This window comes from Schistocerca serialis, chromosome 6 (assembly GCF_023864345.2).
Source record: "Schistocerca serialis cubense isolate TAMUIC-IGC-003099 chromosome 6, iqSchSeri2.2, whole genome shotgun sequence".
NCBI lineage: Eukaryota > Metazoa > Arthropoda > Insecta > Orthoptera > Acrididae > Schistocerca > Schistocerca serialis.
The window spans coordinates 612,932,473-612,939,859 of NC_064643.1; the positions used below are offsets into that span (position 1 = coordinate 612,932,473).

At 39.2% G+C, this 7,387-nt stretch overlaps 1 non-coding gene across 1 annotated transcript; it reads right to left on the bottom strand.

Moving 5' to 3' along the window:
* Positions 1 to 4,328: 4,328 nt before the first annotated feature.
* On the bottom strand, positions 4,329 to 4,403 carry Trnat-ugu (transfer RNA threonine (anticodon UGU)). Its single transcript has one exon. It is a non-coding gene; the product is annotated as a tRNA-Thr (tRNA).
* Between the last annotated feature and the right edge of the window lie 2,984 nt (positions 4,404 to 7,387).

Here is a 7,387-nt window from a genome sequence, read left to right on the forward strand (position 1 = left end):
GACTTTGTGTCGATGAGGACTTGTTATGGAGAAACCAAGAACTAGACACAGATAACTGTAGACAAATAATAGTGCCCGTCGATATGCACGGTCTACAAAGGCGCGTTTTAATGGATTCCGAGGAAGAGCTGAGTGGTATGTCGGGAAAAATTTTCGATTTATTAAAAGAAAGACTACAATTAATAGTAATGTCCTTAATGGGAGTTAAAAATAATCGTTGCTACTGGAAAGAGTATCCCATCAAATATTTGTCTGCTTCGAAAAGAAAGGGATACAATTTGAACATGAATTTATTGTCATGCCATATTTGAGTACCGAGATAATAATAGGCTTAGATTGGTTACTGAAATACCATTCAGTAACGTATTGCAACAATAAAACAATAATGTGCGCTTTGAGAGATAAGTCTGAATTTTGTGTGAGTTTTAATGACACAAGTGATGATTTGAGTAGTCAATACCAAGTTTTTCACACTGTTACTTGGTCTAGTGAGATTCATTTAAGTAGAAATATGGAATGGTAAATATATGAGCTGGGGTGACTTTTTCGAACATATAGTCAGGGCAATCATAGGGTGTGGAGTAAATAGATTAACTATTTTGGAAAGATTATGAATGCTTTGACGCATGAATCTGCAAAATTAACTCTTGAGGAAATCCAATTAAAAAATAAGTGTAAGAGTTTGTAAATAGCGTGTGGAAAACGATGCTTTTCTTTTCAGCATAACCATTGAAAGCTTTGATATATTTGTTATCTTGGTTCATTTCTTTCACTTGCTCTTTTATCCCTATATCTTCTTCTTTGGTACAGACATTAAATTTCTTTTCAAATGTAATGATTTTTTTGAAAGATATAATCTGTTGTGCAAAATATGTTGTGATACACTAAGACATTTTGAGTATTAACGGCACAGAGATGTCATGCTATTTGTGTGCGCACACATAACCATTTAAATTAATGATTTGTATTTCTTTGGAAATTTCCAGGATCTGTTCCTCTTTAGGACAAAAGTCATGGAGTGTTGGGCACATGGAAAACGGAAAACGCAGATAAAACACCTGCACTATCCAAAATTTTTCCGCGTTATTTAAACTTGTATAGTAATTGTAATTCTGAACCTGGACTTTTTTTTATAGACTCTATGTTTCATAAGTAACTGATGTTATAGTGTATTTGTTTGTGAACGTAAGTACTGATTGTAATTGTAATGTAAGTATTGAAAATTTCTGTGTGACAGCATAGGAAACTGTATTTTAACGTATCGATAGCAACAACTAAACGGCATTAGCTGTACCGTTGTTTATCCGTGCGTTTGAAGAGTCTGTCGTGCTCCGAACAGAGAGGAAGCGCAGCAGCTTGAGTCATCAAAGTTTGTGGAAGTGTTTGTTGGGTGCTCCCGCACACGCGGTGTGCTGCTGTGATCGCGTCAGTGTAGGGACGCTTCATTCGTTAACCCGCGAGTATTGAGATCACGGTAAGAGTGGACAGGTGGAGGAAGCTGCAATTCCGACTAATGCATGTCCCATAAGTATCCGTGGCTCTGGAGCCAACTCGTGGTTCTCAACCAGCAACAGCAGCAGCAGCAACAGCAGCACTCAGCATTGTCAGTTACAGACTTCATCGTCCGCACAGCTCTAACATTAAGCGTGTTCACCAATATTGGACAGCCATTACCCAGTGATGTTTCTTTCACAAACTTTAATAATTTTCGTCAATAATAATCCGCAATGGTTAAAACTTGTTGCTCACCTGCGTTATCATTGCCTTCAGACATTATTACAAAGCAGAATCACATTAGTTTCGATGCAATCACCAAGTGTCTTAAAATGTGAAAATTGATTAACTACTTACTGCTAGTTATCTTTGTTTGCCAATGACCAGTTTCAGTCTAAATTTTGCTGCGTCTCCATTCTTTTAATGCGTAACAGAGTGTTTAATTAACTTTTAGTTTTGAGTATTAATTTCACTCGCTCAATGTAATGTAAAATTTCTCTGGCAAAGCTAATAAACAAAGATACGCACAAATTAAGAGCGTGAAATTTCATTTATTCTGTACATAGTAAAGCGAATGACATCTGCTGGCTTGGTACGTAGCTTATTGTCATGTTATAACTAAATCGCTTGCTCATTTGCTTAAAGTAAACTAAATGCAATCTTTGAATAATTAAAAGTAAATTTCTTGCCTTTTTCCAAATTTTGCATTACGTTATGTTGAGGTTACAGAAGCCAATCTTCTACGAAACGAAGTTTCAGTTATAATCAGTCACTTATTTAACCAGCAACTTCATTTAACACTACTTTCAAAATTTAGCATTTCAGAATAAATAACTCCCAGCTCAGTTCTTTCTGATCCATTTATTTTTCTCGTGAACTGTTGTGTTGTGGTAAAGTGTAACAGCCTTCTTTTGCCATGCCAGTGATTACTTGCTTAATTTCCTTTGCCATTACCCTTCTTAAGATTCTGGAGATTGATTGCCCTAGTAGGCAGCGGACCATTTAATTATCCCTTTTCTGTTAATCAATGTTTTTATATCATCAGTACTGCTTTTGTATTAAATATTAAATGGTACCCTTTTGCCTCTGTGTGTTTCGAGAAAGATTGCATTCGTGAACAATTGCACTAAATTTCCACCCATTTCATAATTATCCCCAGTATTTAGATTACGTTTAGAATAGATTCTTCCTGCGGAAGGGTCTGTTGTACACTTTCCCCCTACTAATCTTTATTATTTTCTTAGGTGACGATAGCTTTAATCACTATAAAATTTCATTAGGTTTAAGCAATCACGGTCAGTTATATCGCAATCGATTAGACTGATTAGGAAACGGGAGGCCACATGTTCTAATTCACCCTACTCTTGTTTATTTATACCTGTACGCATTGTCCCATTTAAAAAGTGTGTTTTAGCCCAAAAAGTGCACTTTTTAAGGATTATTGCAAACTGTTTACTGCCTGCCCAACAATACGAGACCTTGACAGTCAATCCATTCTGTGAAAACGGCACATCAATAGCACTTTCCATTTTCGTAATATTTGCGGGGCAAAGTTTGTATGTTTACCCTCTTAACCAACCTCATTTTTTTAATTTTTTATTTTGTATTATTTTAGCTGATCAGACCCCTTCCTACTTTGTGACCAGATCAGGCCCCATCCAAATATACGACTTGTTGGGGCTGCCCAGACAGTAATGCACGGCATTTATTTCCTCAATAATACTTTATTGAACATAATGAGAATTACACACATAAAAATGGTGTTTTACTACACAACCTGTTTTAGCACGTAATCTCCATCCCATGTTATGGCCTTCCTCTAGCGTGAAACAGGGGGGTTTATGCCCTGTCGGTACCAATCCTTGTTCTGGTGGTGGAGCCAGTGCTTCACTGTGTGAATCACCTCCTCATAGTCTTCAAGACGTCTTCCATGAATGGGAGCCCTTAATGGCCCAAACAAGTGGAAGTCCAGCTGAGCTCGCTGCAACATGTCAGGTATGACATCCCCGACCAAGGAAAATCGTGGAGTTCATCCGAACCGCCTTCAGATGACCTTTCCCTTCGTGCCCAGCGACTAACTACTGTCGACAGCAGATGCTGCATATGCTTTACACAAGCATTTGTGAATTTCCCCAGAGTTTCGTTCTACTCAATGAGAAATTCAATGACGGCACATTGCTTGTAACGTATATCACATACAGACGCCATTTTGAAATTGTCGTGCAGCTACGTCATTTGTAGGAAGTGACGAAAACTTGGCGTTCTCAGTCAGGAGACCTCAAGTAATACATATGTAACGTCTGGTACTCGTAGCATTATTTTAGGCTGAGAAAAAAAATGCAGAGAATTACTTTCTGGGTAACTCTCGTATATTTTGTACTCCCACATGTGTTTTTATTAATGCACATTAATGTGGAATTTCACATTGTATAGTTCAATAGTGTAGACGCTTCAATAATATGGTGGTGCCTCATGACCCAACGGAGTGACAGTTTAGATGAATGTTTATTTTTCCATTAATTGGTCCTCTTCTCCATATCTTATCTTCATACAAGGTTTTATAGGCTTGTGATTGCATTGTCCTCTACGTATGATCAGGTCTTTACATGTTTTATTTGTAGCTTCTGTAATGTATGTGAACATGCATTTTCATTTTTATTGCTGGTTACGACGTGGAAAACTTGCAAAGTATATATGACGGTAGTATCTGTTCCCGATAGAACAGTTACCGTGGATGACCATGCAGATTTGCTAGAAATGAAATGATAATTAAATGGACACCCTAGCTGCAAACAGGCGTTGATGTACTTCATTGGGGACATGTTGAAAATGTGTGCCCCGACCGGGACTCGAACCCGGGATCTCCTGCTTACATGGCAGACGCTCTATCCATCTGAGCCACCGCGGGCACAGAGGATAGTGTGTCTGCAGGGACTTATCCCTTGCACGCTCCCCGTAAGCAGGAGATCCCGGGTTCGAGTCCCGGTCGGGGCACACATTTTCAACATGCCCCAATGAAGTACATCAACGCCTGTTTGCAGCTAGGGTGTCCATTAAATTATCATTTCATTTCTAGCAAAGCTGCATGGTCATCCACGGTAACTGTTCTATCGGGAACAGATACTACCGTCATATATAGTTAAAATATGGCTTGCCGGCCATTGACCTCCTTGTGCGAACGCACACGCTATGCCCGAACTCATACGGGACTTGGTAGATTAATCTGCCACGAGTAATGAGTATAATGGGCAAACATCTATTAGGCGCACTACGAATGTAGTGGTGTGGACATGTTGGGAATGTGGATCTCACGGGGAGCGTGCAAGGGATAAGTCCCTGCAGACGCACTATCCTCTGTGCCCGCGGTGGCTCAGATGGATAGAGCGTCTGCCATGTAAGCAGGAGATCCCGGGTACGAGTCCCGGTCGGGGCACACCTTTTCAACATGTCCCCAATGAAGTACATCAACGCCTGTTTGCAGCTAGGGTGTCCATTTAATTATCATTCCACTTGTAAAGGTTTATATGCCTCTTAACACTAGGTAATTCTTGCCGTTATGTTGCATGCATGCTGGTGACATAGGTTAGTGGACATTTATTTACGTGACGTCATCAAACATTTATTTTCAGTTATGTAGTTTATTGTGATATATTTTGGTTTCCATTATTTGGCTTTGCTAGTATGTACATTATTGGTTCTGTAGGGGGTCCTAAGATATACAGGCACTTATTTCTGTTCCCACTTACATTATTTGCACAGAGAATATATATATATATATATATATGACAGTTTACAGCAAAAATTATATATATATATATATATATATATATATATATATATATATAATTTTTGCTGTAAACTGTTAGGGTAATATGTACATTGTTTTTAAATAACAGAATAGTATATTATACATTTTAAGTCTAGCTATAGCTCAGTGTTTGGTCTCATTCTGTTGCTATATAGTTGCTTTCATACTATTTTTAGGACCGATTGATGACGAAATGTAGCGTCGAAACAAGCTGCCAATAGTTTATTAATGAAGTTAAAGCTGACAGTAGTTTTGAAAACTTTAATATGAACTGTAGTGTTGAAATTTGTATTATGGACTGACGTTCCGTTGAACTCAGCTACAAAACAGTCTCAACGAGAGCTAACATTTTCATTTATGTGCTCAACTTATTTCTACGGTCTCCTGCCAGTGACTCTCACTTGTCAGTTTCGTATTGTTATTCTTCCGAGTAGACGGACAGTGTTTCTTGGATTTGTTAATGAACTTACTGAATAATCTCTGACATTTTTGAGTTACCTACGTCGGATTTTTCGGACACCATACAATGTAACAATATTCTAGAAATGGCCACTAATGTCTGATAATCGGAACCCTTAAAGATGCCTTGCATTTTCCCACAACACGTCCTAAAAATCGAAGATTTCCGTTCGCTTTCTCTAACAGTGGTTTTTCGTGATGGCCCAGTTTCGTATCCTTTCCACGTTTTGCCCCTGAATACTCACACGAAGACATGTGCTCAAGATATTAATAGCTAACGTTTTTTACGAGCATTACCTTACCTTCATCCACTTCTGAACAGAGCTGTCATTAAGTATGCTAGGAAATTTTATTTTGGTCTTTCTAAATTTCCTTGCGATCGTCCAGCTGCGTTGCTTCCCTGTAGACGATAGCTTACCAACAATCAAATCTGATGTGTCGTTGATTTTACCGTCCATGCTTATTGAGGATATTAGAGCGTCTATTATACCTAATAGGGTCACACACGGAAGTTGTAGTTGTACAGTGGAAAAATCTCCGTCCTCTATAACGTAACATAGTTGAATATTCACCAGCCCAATCAAGTATTCGCGAAAATACGCAGTATGATCGTAACGTCGATAGGACTGGAAAATATGGTACAGTGGCGAACACATGGAACAGAAGGGGCTGTGTTTCGTAGCGGCAAAGCGGTGGAAGCCACAGGTGCGGTCGCGGTGGCACCTGCGGTTGACGGCCAGGCGACGGGAACGACCAGACAGTATTCGGTTAACCGTTCAAGCGGTCCCTTTATCCAGAGTCCACGCCACACGCCTCCCAGAGACAGATGCCCAAACTGAAGCATCGTGCACGTATACCGAAGGTAATCCAATTTGTATTCAATAGATGTAGCATTAGTGGTGATCGTCTTCTTCCAAGCTGAAGATGTGTGGTCGTTGATTAGCTGTATACATATGTGATCAATTGCAGCTGTTAGAGTCTTTCCCGGGCCCTTCCTGATACAGTCTTGTTCTTGCTAAGGAGCTTACAAATTTCGGTGTAATTTATGTTGCCAATGTCAGAAACAATGTCCAGGTTGTCCACTAGTAACCAAGAACAAAATCGATCGGCAGTTCGTCTCGTCCTCCTCCTCCTCCCTAATAGTTGGGGCATGTTAAGCACTGTGGAGGAAAACTTGTTTATACTTCCAACTATCACAGAAGACTGATCAGTTGTCGCTGTCACGCATCCGTTCAGACGCTAAATATCCCTGATGGTGGCACTTCCAGTCACGTGATCTTCCTGTTGTACATTCCAAATTTGATTGTATGTGCAGTCCAACTGTAGACTCTGTAGGCATTCTAAATTACAAAAAATGAATGTGATGCCCCTCAACTATGTACCCACAGGCTCGTAGTTGAAATATTAAATATTTTGGCTGGTTTCAGTTTTAGGGGTGCGATACATAGTTGCGGCATTACAAGATAAATACTGCTGAGTCTAAGTATACAATATGAATATACACATGATTCGAATTGTCGAAAATTCCTTTCACTCGGCAATTGTGAATTTTCAATGTAACATTTATAAATGAAAGACTGCCATTAAATAAAATCTGCATGTGTCATTTTTAACGACTGTAGATGA